This window comes from Trachinotus anak, unplaced genomic scaffold (genome assembly GCF_046630095.1).
Source record: "Trachinotus anak isolate AG129_WGS33_773 ecotype Australia unplaced genomic scaffold, CSIRO_AGI_Tana_v1 ptg000018l, whole genome shotgun sequence".
Classification (NCBI taxonomy): domain Eukaryota; kingdom Metazoa; phylum Chordata; class Actinopteri; order Carangiformes; family Carangidae; genus Trachinotus; species Trachinotus anak.
This window is the reverse complement of record NW_027273869.1, coordinates 14,059,523-14,078,057: the sequence shown is the minus strand read 5'-3', so window position 1 is coordinate 14,078,057 and position 18,535 is coordinate 14,059,523.

The window sequence follows — 18,535 nt, the reverse complement described above, 5'->3', positions numbered from 1 at the left end:
CGTCTGTGGGTGTTTATTCACACATGAAACGGGAAAAGTCGCAATCAACAATGTGACCCTTGGTTCAGCACAACATTGTGCCAGATTTCTTTTCAGAGGCTGGCCCCTACGTGCTCATTGAAATCAGTGGAAAAGTACAGGCTGCTGTGCTTTGTTTGTTGCAGACAGTCATGCTGACCCGCTGAGTGCTCCAATCATGATGCAATCAAACAGACCGGCACTGCACTGATTGGTTCAACCGCTCACCTGAAGGTGTAACACAAATGCACACAAAATGTAGACATGCGTGTACATGCATGTGTCTCGTCACTAAACTGACATAATGCTGTGTGGTGTGAGTTTTGACCGCTACTTCACACACATGTGTTTATTTGTGTCCTGTACACATAGAGGTTTTTCCCTAAGGAACGGTTTATCAAGCAGAGTGTAGCAGGGTGGGAAACAATGTAAAACTAGGCCTACAGTTCATGAATTCATGTTACTATCATGTTATTGTGAGGTTGAACATTTTTTTTATTCACAACCAGATAATGATGACAGTCATTTTTATTCAAAAGTACATGTGTATTTCCAAGATTCAGTGATGTTACATGATATACAATGATATACAATGCACGGTTATTTAATACTGGGAGAGAATAGTAACATTTTATTATTAATCTTTTCATTTGTGAGGCAGGATTTTCTTAAATTCTTTAAAACATCAGTGACATTTGGGCATTAGTCAGACTGGCCTCTATAAGCAGTGACTCATTTCCTGGTCATCAAATAAGGGTCCTCTCATGGGACCAGGGAACGACTGAACCATACATACAAGTTCATACATGCGTAAACCACCACCTCTTTACCAAGCACATTCATAGTCACAGTTTCACCCACAGTTACACACCACCTTGCTTTTTTTACGAAACAGTGGAGAGTTTCAGTGTGTGATAGACGGCCAGGACATTTCTGTTTTGTTTTTTTTTAACCTATGTAAACTAACACACAGCTGCACAAGTTGTGGTTTGACAAAACTGAGAATTTCATTTCTCCACAAATCATATTAGTTTAACTTTATCCAGAGGGCTTCACATGGAAGCTGTAAATTTTCACATAACTCCCACATTCCTTTTCCATAAGTCACATAGCGGTAGAATGAAATTTCTTCCAGCCAAACTATTACTAACCCAGTGCAGTGAAATATCCAAGTTTGTATGAGATCATATGGGTTTGTTGGAGCGATGGGTAGATTGAAGTTTCTAAGATGTAGGTCATGGTCCAAAAGTTGTTGGTCAACATGCATTAAAGGTCCCATATTTTACCCTTTTCCTGTGTTTTATTTGAAGTGTTGATATCCATAAGAAGAAATATTTTTGGTTTTAAGAACTAAAAACCATCAAAATGTAGTTTTACATCTCCTCTCTTGGACTTCTCCCTGGGGCTCTACCAACAACAGGTCAGTGAGCCAATCAGAAGAGAGGCCCTGAGCCTCTCTTCTGATTGGCTCATTTTAAAGCACTGTCAGAATACTTTGTCTGAATACGGGCTGTGTGCATTTCTCTGTGGACTGAGCGCTTTGATACTTTCACAGTACTAATATAAAAGCTAGACCTGCTTTATAATAAAAAAAGACATGGAAATCTCACTTTGTACAATATGGGACCTTTAATATCAGAAATGTGATCTTTACTTTATTTGACAGTTTTTATTGCAATTTGTAGGAGGCAACTTCATTCACTTGTTAAGTTGGTTGTCATGTTTAAGAAATACAGTTGCAAAGTCAGCTAAGGTCAGCGACCAAGCAACTAAACCAGGCATCAAGACTGCTGGACTCTAATTTAGTAGAGTTTAGTTTAGTTGAGTTTTTTTAAGATGCATTGTTTTCATAATTACCTTTTATGTTTTTATGCAAACCAACGTAAGAAAAACAGTTTCACAGTGGAAAAAAGTATCAGATCATCCAAGCAAAATTCTCAATCCCTCCCACACCGCAATACACTCTCCATCAGTACACTCCACAGGTTCCAAACATCGATACGTTTGCCAATATATGGCCACAGTAATTTCTATCATCATCCTCATGCAGTTTGTATTGTCTGTTAAAGAAGTAACTGTTATTTAACGAGGAACCCAGGAGCCAATCAGTCCCTTAAATAGCAATTAAGACAAACGATTGAGCCAGTCAGGGGTTCACCAAGCCAGCCAGTGAGTGAGCTAGAGAAGAATGGCTCTGGCCAATGGAAGAGCAAATGGCTGGCACTCTGATGGATTGTGCTACAGGCGTGGTTTGATATGTTTCTGTGATTTTTTTTTAAAAGCTTTTTTCCATCATAAAAAAGCGGTTACTATGGGAATCCGTGCAACCAACAAGAATTAAAGGTGCTCACAGCTGCCACACACAGTGAAACACAAAACAACCACTTCTTTACAGCTGCCCTTCAAGTGGACACGTGTTGAGCATTTCATACTCAAAAGACAGATTTTTGAGAGGTAGAGTACCACTTTAAGTGGTGACACCAGGTGGGGAGCAGTATGTGGAGATGATTCACAAACGCCACACAGTGGTATTTTTCACCACACAGTAGTAGCTGCTGAAGGAAGTCATCTTATGTTCCCATTACTCCTGCAGGATTTTCCTCCTGGGTGTGCAGCAGCTGCAGTGCCAGTGGAGCAAGCGGGATATTTGCAAGCAAGCACGATTGCACACATCTGCACCACACACACACACACACACACACACACAACTGTGGATAGGCAAATGCCAGATTACTGACAGAGTGTGTCTGGTTGAGCTTTGGCAGCTCTGCAGGGGAGATAAAAGTCAAATAGGATAAAAGAGAAAGAAAGTACATGCAACAATGAGTGAGCAAGTGAAGGATGATTAAAAACCTGGAAAACCCCAAACCTTCCTGCTCTTTTTGATATACTGAAAGTAAAAAAATATTGTGGACTCTGAAACACACTCACAGACTGCAGAAAATATCCTGTTGTACTGGTTGTTTTTCATGTGAGGGCCACCAACACTGGGTAAAATATGGCCGTGGTTGCCAGACAAGGGTGGGGTATCCTGTCGTTATGCTGTGCCCTCAGTTAGACTAATGAATGGAGGCTTTTATCTTGAAACCGCACGTGAACTACAGCGGAGGAAAGAATGTCAGGTTGGGAATGAAGAGAGAGACCGTGGCAGCTTGTGGGCAGAGTTTTCCAAACAAGCTCCTTTTTTCACATGGGGGCGAACACACATGGTGTGCATGTACATGCTGAGGGTATAAAAAGAGATACACACACCAGCAAAGACACCAACATCTGCGGGTCACACAAAAACTAAACCAACATAGGCTGTATTCATCCCGACGCGAGACAAAACAACGCCAGCGATGATCCCAGCACACGCAAACACACACACACACAAGCATACACACATCTGAGTAACATTCTCTCAGCGTTCACAGATAATTATCTGTCAGTTTGGGCAGGATCCAGCTTATCATCTGAGTGCAGAGTCACTGTCAGTGTAATGTCCCTTTGTACTGTAAAATAACTGGGAATTCCACTCAGTATATTTGCATTTACTGTACAAAACCTGAAACCGCATTATATCTAAACCATCACTTCAGTGCTTAAAACTACATTTACCCAAGTATCCATGTAGAGTTTGGAGGTGCTTCTACTTTTTTTTTTTCTTTTTTATATAATACTGTGCACCTTTGTGTTTCCTGTGGAAATATTACACTTTTTACTTCACAACATTCATCTGAAGCTAATCAGATTATGCATCATTTTTTTCATGTGTAAAATCATAACACACGCTGAAAGTAATAAATAAACTGCACTGGAACAGAGTATCCTTGTTTATTTGTGGGGGCAAAGAGCAGCTGCGCTTATCACCAAATATGTCACCAAAGTCAACATGAAAAAAAAGACACTCTCTCAACTTGTTGACTGCCAGTCTAAGAACATTAAACGGCACACTACACTATATGCAAATGCGGGTCTCAAACATGAGTGACATCACTGTGCTGTGAGTGTATGGGTGTGGCTCAGACAGAGTCATCACCTTTGAGGAAAACAAGTTACTGAAACTCTCTGCGCCCTTCCCACTTAGATCCTTGGTCACCAGGAAGAGACTCATCTGAGAAAACCACAAACTTTCCATGATCCTCTCTCTCTCTCTCTCTCTCTCTCTCTCTCTCTCACAAGAAGCTTCCTCACCCCTGGACTGTTGCTCTGTGTGCTGTGGCCTTGACTCCCACAGAAATGAAGCAACGTGCACACTGAATGCCTCAGGAACCTTTTTCTTTTTGCTTTCCTTTAATATATGTTTTCCTACCTCTGATTCACCTCAACTCTCTGTATTTACTGAATTCATTTTAAGGTTTAAGACCAGATGGATCCTGTGGGTCTAAGCACTATAAAACCTTTCTTTATGTAGATGTCCCATTATTCTTATTCACACTCACAGCTCTCCAGAACATTTAGTTATTCATGTTTTGTGCTTGACAAGACAAAAAGCACAGCACAGCATAAACCAGCCTTGGGTTGGATGGATTCAACTTGTCCGTAGTTGTACATGCTGATGTACAAATCATTCAGTTCCTCTTTCCACTTAACGTGACGCTCTCCATGCCAAGTGACTCAGTTCCTCAGTTATTTCAAGCCAGAAAGAAAAAGGGAGGACTAAAACATTTCTTGTCTGTATATGTTTGAGTTGAACAATATAAACCTCATATAGCTGTGTATGTGTCTGTGTGTGTGTGAGAGCCTCTGTGTGTATATTTATAGAAGTGACATTTGAGATCATGAGGGGTCTGCCAAGACTAGTCAGGTCCAGTTTTGAAAAGTGACTCCTGATCCCTTCAGCACCTTCATGTATTGGTAAATCACAGGTAAGAAGTTACTGAAAGTGAAGAGTTTAAGCGATTTATTAGAACTTTTCAATTTAAGACCCAAAGCACGTGCGTGAGTCTCATTGTGTCAGGGTAATAAGTATCCTACCGGCAGTTACTGTACATTCAGATCTTGCCATGTTCAAGTTGTCTGTGCTCCAGACAGCGAGACCATGATGTAAGATACACCTGCTTAGCTGCATATAACTTATTTTCTGATGACTATCACCATCACCTTTTAAGGGTGTTCAGCTTAAGCCATTGCATAATAGTAAAGGCCTTATTTCTCCACCACTTTGGTCTAGACTGAAAAATCTCAGCAACTTTTTGATGGATTCTGAAGAAATGTGGTAGAAACACCAGAGTTTTCACATATCAGGTGAAATACTTCAACATCTTCTCAATGGATTTGCACAACAGTTTGTGATGATTCCCAGATGATGAATCCTAATGACTTTCATTATCTGACTTTTCCTGTAGCACCACCATGAAGGTAACATTTATGGTTTTAAGTAAAATGTTACAACTACTGATGGACCAAATGCCCGCAAAACTTATGATAATATCAGCCTTAGTTGTGCTAGCAAATGTGAGCATGCTAAGATGCTTAACTAAGGTGGAGAAAATGGTAAATTTTTATATCTGTTATGCACTTAGAGTTGCCATTAGAGGCATGTTAGCATGCTGACATTAGCATTTAGCTCAAATAAAGCCTCACAGAGCTGCCAGCATGGCCATAGACTCTTAATGTTGTTGCTACTCAAAGGCAGGTTTTGTAGAGTAGTCCCTTCAGATTGTTCAAATGTTTTTTTTTTCCCTGCCAGGATATGGCTTCTGCCCAGTTATGTGAGCCTTTGAACAGATGTACTTCATTTTAAAGGTTGTATAATTTCTGTAAATATTGTATGTTGTGTGTGGATCAGTGCAGAATAAGTCCACTTGCTGACTGGTCAGTGTGTATGTGGCATATTGCATGTGGCACGTTGCTGTTCTCGTGCAGTGACTTACTGACTTTCCTTGGTGGAATGGCGAAGTTTCAAGCCCTACGGCTGAGTCATTATACACTCACACACACACTCACACACACAGACGGCCTGAGCAGACGCCTGTACTATGAAGCGAGGTAACATCAGGTTTATCCCTGGGTTTTCACTCCTTACTGGGTTACATCAGCTCGGTAACTTAAGTTGCACACCTCATCTGCCTCGGAGCAGGTTATGTTAGAGATAACCGGGCAATGCGTGTAAAAGGGCCACTTTTGTTTAACCTCTTCGCACTTGTCTAATGTTATAATTTGCTCTTCATTTGGCAAACATGCCACTTTACTGCCAGTAGATTTGTGCATGTTTACAGTTGGTCACATGCTGCAAACACCACCCCTTTTACGTGAACGCGCGAGTTGATAGCCAGCTTTGAGTGACCATTTAGCATGATCGCAGTTGTTAGGCTCAGTGAAGTCAGATAACGAAAACAGATCCTGGGTATGTTGCACTCGCTTCGTAGTCCTGGCCACAGGGTGCATAGCACAGTGTCTGACTGCAGCACATTAGTATGAGACATAAATATGTAACATTTCAATGAATATTACATACATGTTCCTCTCACTTTATCTGGGACACTGTCTTCACACATACTGAACGTTTCTGTGTTGTGCAAGAAACTAGACTGTGGCATCCTGTGTGTTGTAGCTCAGCCCAGATTAATGCCATATTATATTATGCCCTAAGTGAGTATTTGATTCTGATTGGTTGAAAAGAGGCTGTTATTTTTAGTTTTGCTGAAATGGACACTTACAGGGGAAAGCATTTGAATTCTGTAGCAAGCGACTGAGGAAAGTTTTATTATTATTCAAGTATATTTCAACCATAGATTACACTGACATTTAGGTTCCCTCAAGGCCACAGAAACCAGGGTTTCCAATAACACCCACAGCAGCTAAATGGAATAACAAAACATTTAAAGAAATATTCTGACATTTTTGAGAGTTATACTGTGTGTAATATTATTATATGCTACACAGATTCCTTCCCAAGTACACAAGGCAGTGGAAAATGAACTTGAAGGGTGTGAATTAACCATAGACCGACATAAACTTTTTTAGTTTTTTGTACAAGTTAAACAAATGAGATGTCACGCCTTAATTACTGAGCTTTGAAGGTGGTGGTAGGTAGATTTTGTTACCTTCAGACTAGCAGGCTACAGGCTGTTTAAAAAACATAAAGCTTTTTTCCCAAGAATCTTACTTATTCTGCAGAATAACCCCAGAACCATAAGATCTCAACAGAGTGTAGAAAAACAAGATCATCGTAATTCATCTTCATGTTAATTTTTCACTCCCTTGTATACTCAGGAAGTCTATCTGTCTGCCATACAACAGCATTACTCACAGTATAACTTCAAAGGCCAATAGAAAGTGAATGATATCCTTATCATTCAGGTAGATAAGAAGGAACACACACAGGATTTTATCACTGGCTCCTGTCAGTGTGCTGTGTCTCAACTCGAAGGAAATATTAGCACCCTCGATCCAGAGAGAGACAGAAAGCAAGAGTGTGCATGTGTGAACGAGAGTAGGTGACTGCGCTACTTAAATCCCTCAACATGACTCACACTTTAAACAGCCTCAAACAGCTGGGGATCAAATCCAGTCTGGGCCCACGCAAGCTGTCATTTCACAACGAAGCTGCTATTCATGACACAAGCTATGGTTTCACAGGGCATGGCAATAAAGTCCGCAGCCCTGTCGTTCAGATCTGCAGAGATATAAGCGCGGCAGACAACATGCCATGGGGGCTGTAGCTAAGATACCTCATTGTGACGACTCACAGGTTTGTTGGATTTTCCATGAAGTATCTGCACTGATGCCATCATGAAGGTCGATTTTGTCCATATGATAGAGGCGTGTAAACACTTGCAGGCTGTGTTAGTCAAGCTCCCGCTTCAACTCCAACTTCCTGTATATTTTTTTTTATATCACGTTAAGCTAATAAAGTAAAAATACAACAGTCTATAGCAAGATAGTTGAATGATATAGCCAAAAATAGAGGCAAGCTAAATATTTAAACAGAAAATGGGCATAATGCATATGTGTGATATGTGCTGGAAATTTAATTTTGAGATGGAGAATGCTGATATGGTATCTCTAAGAAACTTTTTTTTTTAACTTATCAAAGAACAAGGTAGATTTGTTCTCAAACAAGAGCTGGTGCACTGCCACTTCAAATGGAAATGGTTCAGTGGACCCGCTTTGGAAGAAGAAAGTTGGATTTGTCCTGTGGTAATAAGGAAGATAGAAATAGACGTGATTATCATTTTCGCATTTAACTCCCTTTTTGTATTTGATATTTGATGACCTTTTGTGTTACTAAGGTTTTGAGTGAATGAATGAATTGTATTAGTAAGGAGGGAATGATTATTATTTTTGATTGAGTATTATTTCTCTTTATTTTGGTGTGATCACCTGGACAGCACAGATGGAAGTTGTTCTTCTGTTGATGTTTTGTAAGGGTGTCTTATAAACCTATATGATGAATGTTAATTCATTAACTAAATGATAGATTATGCACCAAGTTAGTCAGGTGAGGTGGAAGATAAGTGCATTGAATGCTGCGTGTGCACGATAATGTTCACTCTCTTCCCAGTAACACGCCAAGCAGTGACATCATGTACCTCAACAGCCTTGACAGCGAATATCCTCACCTACAATTAGGGACAGCATATAATCAAAGCTGCACAGGTCTGACTTAGATGTAACCCTTGACCTTTTCTGGGCTGATAAGCCAGTGGCTGCTGGTCACAGCATGTCAGAGAGCACTTTAAATAATGACATGTGGAAAAAATACCAGTTATCGATCGCTTTTGCCAGTTAGCTGAGACAGGCAAACAGTAACTTGTAACAAGGAAGTGAAAGCACAGACGTCAGCACGGAGGCATGATAAGAGGGTGATACACCTGATGTGGTATTGAGATTTAACAGTGCCTCTGAAGTTGCTGCTGCTCCTGCAATGTAGGCATGTTGAGCTAAGGCAATGTTGTGGTGTAGAAGATACAGTATTCATAGCAGCGCATTTCCTTGGTGGTTTGTCAAAGCTTTGCCTTTTATCAGGAAAAGACAACCAGTATTGACTGCTTCTTCTGTATCTGTCACTCTACCTGTTTTAATCATTAAACTCCTAACCACAGAGCTCCACTGTTGTCCAGAAACAATTAAAACACATCTACTGAGCCTCTACTTTAACTGCAATGAACACAGCCACTGGAGATTATTTGGAGTCAATCACACATACAGTGTCCTGATTTAAATCCTCACCAAAGCCTTAAATGTGTATCAAACCGCCACTGAAAATAGTCCTCCACAAACACACTGTTTACTCCTGCTTGAGAAACATTTTCCAAAAACTACAGTGCCCACGTGTTTTAAGAAATGACTGACCCCTTTTTGAAGATTTGAAGACAATATTGTTAACTTTATCCTTAACTTCAAATATCTAACAGCCGAACAAGCTGGCTGAGCTGTGCTTCTTCGGTGTATGGGGGCTCTCTGCTAAGTAAAAATACATATCTTATTTTGGTGAAAAGACTTCATGTCATTCTACCATATGAAAGTTAAAGCTATTTCTGGTTGACTCAGTGTCAGGAAACATGCCAGGACATGTTGAAGAACTGCCAGACTGATTGTGAGACTGACGACTGGGTGGTGAATGAGAAAAAGCCAATCTGCTCAAATTTCACTTTTATCCTCTGTGGTCTTAGAGCAGAGAGAAGACGATCTTGGGGGGAAAGAAAAATCAAATATGCCTCGTTTATATTGCTCTGTTTCTGAGTGGTATGTGGATTGTAGCATATGTGTGTTACTGAACTCCAAACCAAGTTCAAGCTGTGTTATTGCTAGTTTACAGGATGCTTTGTTGGGGAGCTGTGTCGGGACATGTTGAACTGTATCTGGAACATGACCCAACAGCATCTCTGAGGTGTGTGTGAGGGTGTGTGGGTGGGGGTGTGGGTGGATGGGAGTGTTTTTCTGCAGAAGAGGCGTTAATGACTCGTCAAGTTCCCTCAACCAGTCTTAAGTTCTCAGGGCTTGTAAAGCAGCAAGCCTGAAACATCACAGACACAATACCATGAAAAGCTTACAGGCTGGATCCAACCCTGACGTGTTTGAGGCAAACAGGCCACTCCGGTGTCAGGTTAAAGAGTTCACCACACAGAGGAACAGCAGGAGCCACATTTTCTCTGTCAAACCACAGCTCAGCACTGAAAAGTGTGTGTTGTTGTGTTTATGGTGTTGTGTAAGAGGAAACAAACAGTGTTTTTAATGTTTCCAAAGGGAGAACATGTGGTCGCAGTTGCCATGGCGATGTCCACAGATCCTGCTCCCATCCTCAGAGTGGGTTCAATCCAAACATTGGAGAAGACTGAGAAGCTGTGGCTGAAACATGCAGGAACAGTCACAGCGAGCATTCCTGTGGGAGGACAAATTAAATCACGCAGAGGGAATGAATGTGATCATGTACAGCCTCAGCAATGGGATGTGGTGTTGTTACAATTAATGTCATGTGGCCCCTGAGACTAAAAAGTTGATTGAAAAATCCTAAAAAGGCTAACAACAGCTTTTTAATAAGCTTCTCCCTGCATAAAGTTTTTTTTTCCCCCTTCATTTCTCATTTGCTGACAATTATCACTCCACTTTCTTGTTTTATTGTAAAACAGTGATTCAACCAGCATAGCGTGGAAACACATGGAAACCTCAGTGCAGAAACGACAATATAACAGGTAGGAAGAGCAATACAACATGTTAGCTTTAGGTTATATACGGAACAGATGGGCAGGTTTGAAAGGTAGTTTCAGCTGCAGCTAAAACTAAACGTGGAAAATGATAAAATGATAACAAAACCTGGCAACATGGTGGCCCTGTGAGTAAAGAAACAGTCACCTGCCTGCAGTGACAAACACATGTCCTTGAGTGATGGGCTCCATCTGGGGATCTGTGTCATATTATAGTTATTATTGAAATAGTGTGTAGAATGTACAAAATAAAGCACACACCATAGAATAATTACATTAACTGCTACTGATAACAAAATTGGAGCTCTCTTTTCTTGGCACGGCATGTATCAGCCGCTTAACTGGCTTTGGCGTGCACCTCATTACTTTTCAGTTTTGCATATTGTTGCTTTTGTAATAAATCTTAAAAATATAAGGCTGGCAATATTACAGATTTTCTTACTACCACCAGATTAGTAGCAAGATGAAGCGGTTCTTTATAAACGGAGCCGATTCCAGGCCTCATGTAGGTTACTACAGGCTGTTTTGTGAGACACATGAATTCAGTCTACAGGCAAATGAAATTACCTGCACATTTTGATGCTGAAGGCTTGCACATGATGCCACTGCTCCCACTGAGACACATTCCACCTCCTCTTTGACACCATTTATAATCCCACTAGATGCCCACTAAAAGGGTTTCAGATGTGTCTGTATGTGTGTGTGTGTGTGTGTGTGTGTGTGTGTGTGAGAGTGAGTGAGTGAGCTGAAAGAAAGAAAGAGGACAAAATCAAAGGCATTCATCCAGGATTCTGGCCATATGGCTACCAGGCCTCTCAGGACTGTTACAAAGACAACTAATCTCTAGCTGTCAGCTCAGGTCCATATAGAAGCTATAGAATATGACAGGTACTGCCCCCACCACCGCCGTCCCCTAGGACAGAAGGAGCTGTGAGGGACCACACTGATCCAGGCTAAAGCTCTGACAGGCCCTGCCTCCCACCTCTGTCTCTGCAGTAATTAAATGAGTGCCAGTGGTGAGCAGCACTCAGGAAATTGGCCCTGTGCAGCTTCTGTCTCTGCTGTCAGTGTTTTCAGGAGGTGGGTACAGGTGGTGGAAGCGGAGGGGGCGACATAGAAAATAAGAGGAAAATGAGTATTGAGGGAAATGAGGGAATGAAAACAAGGCAGGTGAAGAGTCGCGAGACAATCTAGACTTAGACACACACAACCGGAGTGAAATGTCCATCAAGATTAGAGGGGAAATGAATTTGCTGCAGAGGAAGTGTGAATGTCACGGCATCGCTCCTCTCTCTCCCTCCCATTTGTACATTGGGAAGAGTATTAGAGTGATGTCAGATCCCAGAGAGAGCCCTGGGCGGTGTGCTTCCCAGCTCCTGTCAATTTGTTCTTTGAGGACAAAGGGTGAGGTGAAGATTGTGTAATGGTGACAAGGGCGCAGTGTGGCTGCAGAATTAGTGAGACAACAACTGCAGAGGGGAGAGTGATATTGTGTCAGGGTGACAGACCATCTAGCTTGGTCCAAAGGGTCTGAGCTGGTATCTGACTGCGGTAAAAACAGTTGTAAAAACATGCCGTAAAATAAATGCCCACACAGCTATTTTACTGCCGCTTGATCACCTCATAACTCCAATATTAAACAGTACAAAGACGTTAGAGGATTAAAGGAACAGTCCAACATTTTGGGGACTGTTTACAGATATCCAAAGTCAAAAAATACACCTTCCAGCTGTTCCGAAACTATCTTAGCTAAACTATCCAAACTGTCTTAATTGTTAGCCTATTGTTAGCTAGTGGTGTGGTTTTCATGATCAAATCCAAATGTTAATTTAGTTTGTTTATAAGCTGCAGACCTATAGACACTCCCATCAGCCTCAGCTGTAGTGTGTTGAGCTTGACGCTAATTAGCAAATGTTGCTAATGCAGTCATTTACAAACATGCATAACTAAGATTGTGAGTGTGGTAAACAACCTATTATCAGGATGTTAGCATTGTCAATGGGAGCTTGTTAGTTTCTTCAGGTTAGCATTTAGCTCAAAGCACCACTGTGCCTTACTACAGCCTCACAGGGCCATAGCATTGCTGAAAACTGTTTGTCTTGTTTCATTTCTGTTTGTGTGCATCTTAAGATAAAAAGATAAAACATGTTACTAGTGAGCTTTACAAGTGGTAGGATTAGTTTGAACCTGTAAAAGAGGCTAGCTGGCTTCTCTTAACTCTACCATGAAGTGTGAGCAAAAACCCGATGACGATAAGGTTTCTTTATTTACAGTTTCCTAGTTTTGTCTAGCTTGCTAGTTAACAAATAAAACAGGTTTTGAGCTAGGTAGCAATTTCAGTTTTATGCTAATTCAGGCTAAACATTTCAATGGACCTTTCTCTGTACTGGATGCAGATAAATGACTTTGACATTGATTTTCCCATCTGTCTGATGAGTATATCATCCAGAATTTTGATCGGTTCCTTTAAAACTGCTGCACCTTTCCCTGGGCTGCTGCCCAACCTGTAGTTCAACTAAGAGCAACTTTGATGGGTCAAACCCAATACAGAGCAGCAAGTGCAAGTCATCAAATTTCCTCAGATTGAATTTTTTGCTGTTCTAGAGGCCCCGAGGTGTGTGTTGATCTGAAATTAGATTCCTGACTGCAATTTGTCCACCCTTCAGCAATGGTTCCATTTAGCTGGAAGGTGACAGAGGAAGTTAATTGGCTTCTTCACTTGCAACGGCAAGACTGTTGATCAAGCGTTGGCATGCTGCACACCCTGGGAGGCAAGACAAATTCCTACTTTGTGAGGATTTGCTGATGGTATCTGAACAGGCCACCCTCTGCTATTGTTATTTTTGGCCAATCATCAGATAAGATAAACAACATAAAAGACAGCGTGTTTATTTAATATATTCCCTTTTAATGGGACACGGTTGAAAAGAGGTTGGTGGTCAAATCAGTCAGTGGATAAAAGGAACGATTAAATGTCAAGGTTGCTTCGAGATTACAAACTCTAAATAGCAAATGAGCTGTGACAAGATGAACAGGGCATGAGATGTGAAAGGCGACGTGCACAAAATTGCCAGGGAAAAGGACTCCAACAATGCAAGGAGGGCAGTAAAGGACAAAGGTGAAGTCAAAGGGAGGAAAAAGGCTGAGAGCAGCCAAGTATTGTGGGCACAGTAAGGTGAGCACAGTGAGGACATATCAAGTAAATAAGGGAGAACTGGTGTGGGTGCCTGATGGGCGGCGGATAACAGATACAATACAAATGACAGTACAGTTATAAATAAAAGCGAACGCGGGGCAAGTTGGCACTGTGTCATGTACAGGTCAGAGGCTGGCATCCAGTGTCGCGCCTCTCTGGGCTTGTTACAGCAGCTGTCCGGCCTGCACTTGTTCATATTTCTGTCCAGCTCCTGTCCACACACGCCATTTGCATTAAGTGATAATCTCTGACTCTGTAATTTCCAGCACTCTCCTGACGCAATTGGGGGGGGGGGGGGGGGGTGCACACGTGTATATATATATATAGATATATCTGTATATATCTATATATATATATATGGCTGTTTTGCATGTTTGAGTATTTGCATGAATGTGTGATTGATTATGTGTGTAGTTTGTTGATGCATGTCTATGTGTGTGCATATATTCTAGCCTGTTTGAGTATTCCAGTGTGAATAAATGTACACATGCATTTACGCTTGTATATTATTGTACATTTCTGTGATTTTATTTACTGTATGTGAATGTGAAGTATATATATTTGTCTACAGTATGCACAGTATGTGTATATGTGTATTTATGGATGTTTTTATCTTCGGGCTTGTGTGCATCTATCTTACTTCGCCTGTCCCCAATAGTAAAGGGTTTGGAGGTTTATTTGCTCAGTGTGAGTGTGTAAGACGTGTGTAAGGTAATTATCTAGTGAGGCTGGAATAAAGATCAGTGCAGCTTTGATCAAGGCCAAACACACACACATAGAACACTCTTAACACTTAAATCACATTCGATTCAAATCTTAAAATGACCCCTTCCTACGCGTTCAGCATCTTTTAAAAGCCCGTAACGCACAAAACAAGTCCATGTTGCATGGAAGGTGATACCTTGAATACTACTATTTCAATGACAATTTCTCTTCTGGAAAACAATGAATTGATTGGCAGATTCTCCCACTAACTACATAGAGACTGCGTGCGTCTGTATAATACTTGAGCCTTTGAGTGTCTAGCCGTAGTTTAGTGGCTTATCAAGCAGGGTTTGTTTTTATTCATTGGTTGGTGGCTGGTACAAAATTGCTGGTGAAAAGGGAGGACTGGTTAACAGACTCCGACAACTTAATTTGTAAGCTCGCTGTGTATGAAATCACCGTAGCATACACATACATATTTATATTTACAACTTATATAGTGTGAGCACACCTGCCACAGCAGGCAGACACAAACTCAGTCTAGACTAAATCTGTCATCACCCCACAACAACGGGGCTCCTTGTTGCTGCATCCAGCCAGAGCCGAGCCCTCTGTATTTATGAGGGTATTTCCTACCACGTGGTATCAAGCAAAAGCAGGAACAGGTCAGTGGAGCGTAAAATGCCCCCTCAATGTATAACAAAGCTGTCCTTTGAAGATTAGTGTGCTGTATGCTGCTTGACTTGGATTTGGTCTCAGTAAATACAGCTGAAATTATCAAACTTACACATTTTTGCAGCCAAAAGTTCATGCTGTCCCTGAGTGTGTTTGTGCCAATGTGAAGGCACACGTGTCTGTGCATGTGTGTACATTTAGGATATGTGTCACAAAGTGGAAGATTACACTGAGGCAAAAGAGAGACAGCTGATTTTAATTGGCTAAGGCAGAGGAATTCCAGTGCCTCAACTCCAGAAGTTCTTTGATTGTGTGAAATTAAGTGTGTTCAAATATTTTCACTCAGGCGAGGACCGACCCTCTCACTGGACAGATAGTTTCCAAAAATTACTTCATTTTCCCACCAGGCAAAATAAGACTATAAGCTGCAGAAATAATCCTCTAAGACTTTAGAAAAAATAGCATGTCTTAAATATAATTTGTAAGTTCATTATATAATAGGTATAAATCTAGAATTACTGTCTCGTGGTTGTCTGCCGCCACCAGCCAGTCAAGTTGCAGGAAATAAGGTCACAATGTCCTCTTCCTGAGTTACAGCGTTGAATAATGGCCAGAAGTGTTTTTACAGAACATTATGATGTCACAGTGACGCTGACCTTTGACCTTTGGATATAAAATGTCATCACTTCATCATTTTATCCTATAAAACATTTGTGTTAAATTGTGTCATAATTAGCATATGAATTCTTCCTTTTCTAGTTTTTGAGATATCACATTTAAGAGGCCAAAAACATCTTTTGTGAGATCACACTGATCTTGACCTTTGGCCTTTGACTACTAAGGTTTAATCAGTTTATACTTGAGCCCAAGTGAACGAACCAAATTTGAAGATATTCCCTTAGGGCGTTGCTGAGATATCACGTTCACGAGAATGGGGTGGACGAATGGACAACCCGACAACATAATACCTCCGGCCACAGCTGTCGCAGGCGTGGAGGCATAAATACAGCTTATTAACCAAGACCATGAATATCCACCACCCAGACTCGACATATTATCTAATACTGAGAAAAGAAAACAAGAAAGTGAACAAAGAATTTGTGAATTTCAATGCATCGTGGGGTCAACGTCGGCAAATTCATATTTAAAAAGCTTTCCAATAAATACACATATCTTCAAATTCTCTGTATTGTCATGAGGTGAGAATAAATGCAACTTTGATTCTAGGGTAGCATATCAAAGCTTTATTATGTGGACTCTTCACCCCTGTGGATTTATTAGTAAATAATTAGTTAGTAATAAAATAATACATAAAAAAAATATTGCAGTGATTATGAGGGTCAGAGTATAACTTTGGAGATATGTTGGAAAAACAACCATTAACCTGTCATCTGGTTGCAATGAATGTTTAACTGAGCATGAAACAGTCCCAGCGGGTTAACAATCCAGCAATTCAAAATGATTTGGAAATCATGCAACTCGAATGACCAGTTAAAGAAAATGATACGATACAACTTAATATTTGCTTGAAAGGATATATCTTGGAATTTGTTTTCATTAACAAACACATAATCAAGATTTTGTTCTAACAAACTCAAATCTAGTATTATTTTAGCTGGATAACATGTTACAGCAAGAATTACTGCAGGACAGACTCAGGATGAAATTATATGGATAGGGATGTCTAGGAAAGATACCTGCTCTTTTATGGATCATATAATAAAAGGAGCACAATGTTACCTGTACTCACATAACCACACACACAAACATCCAACCCTTCATTAGCAGCAGCCTGTTCAACAGTCTGGCCAGCCAAGGAAATCCAACCATATGGGGCAGTAGGCGAGAGAAACGACAGCATGTGTTTGTAAAAGATAAAGCTTAGCTTTGTAGTGCTGCTGCCTTCAGGGAACACTGCAATTTGCGAACACCATCAAAGAGAGGGCCATCAAGAAAAATGTCACATTAACAATGGAACAAATGCTTTTTTTATTTCTTTATGGATATATGAAAGCTGTTGTGTGTCTGTTTTTTTACCTCAGGAGTCTGAGTTAAACATTACAGTACATTTCAGGAGCCGGCTGTATCACTCACTGGCCTCAAGTGAATTCTTTTTTTAACCAAAGACATCGATGGCATCTATGAAGCTGTAAAGCGTTTCTAAGTCCACGACAGAGGCTCACCATGCTCAGGCTGGTGTGTGCCACAGGGGTCTGTCCTTCCCTGAGCTATTGCCATAGTGACAGGCCCTTTGAAGAATGCCCTCGCGTCACCTTCAAGTGGCTGCATTTTGCTTTTGTTCTTGGTAATTAAAATGGATTATGAGGGGTTTTTCCCCCTGCAGAGCTTTTACACATACACTGCCCTCCTCCAGTCATCAGGGCTTTGATTGGAGCAATTTAAGTGGAGGAGAGAGAGACAGAGGTACAGTATTAATTGATTATCAAAGAAGAGAGAGATAATCTATGAGGGCCATTCAACCTAGAAAGACAAGACGGGTGGATAGATAAAAAATACAGAGTACTGTGCTATGATCGATAAAAATGTGTAAGGCAAGCGACAAGTACCCAGTTAGCTTTGCTACATAGCTTGAAACTCCATGAAATAACTGCAACAGCAAAGAAATAGAAAGTCCGACACATATATTGGTACCTTTACACAGAGCCAGGCTAGCTGTTTCCCTCTGTTTCCAGCACTTGTGCTAAGCTAAGCTAACGGTCTCCTGGTTGTAGCTCCTGGCATAGACACGACAGCGGTGTCAATCTTCTCATCCAACAAGAAAGTGAATATGTGTATTTTCCATGGTCCTTTTAAAATTCGAAAGACTTGATCTAATTGCGCATACAATAATGCTGTTCTTAGGACGATTAGATGGTCCAATGGTTAGAAACAGTGTCCCGTGACTTTCGGTTCCTGAAGCAGCCATCTTTCCTGTCAATGTCTCCTTCAGCCTTACACGGAGCCCCATTAATAAGAGCATTAGCTAAACTGCCTGAAATGCTGCAAAGGGGCTATGAGAGAGATGTAGGCTGGGATCAACCTCAATGTATAATTTCAGCAGCTCTGCAAAGGAGTACAGTGACAGTGATGGATGACCCGAGGAGAGGGTAAAGAGGAGAAGAGACGGTCGGATGGACAGAGAGAGGGGAAGAAAAGAGCAGTTTTAGGCAGATATGAAGAGCAAAGCAGACATCAAGAGGAGGACTGAGAGGAAGGCCACAAAGGGAAAGAAGAAATTAGCTTGAAGCAGAGTAAGTAGAATCAAAGCACCCGAGTCTCATCTCTGGCTTTTTTCTTTTTTTCATAG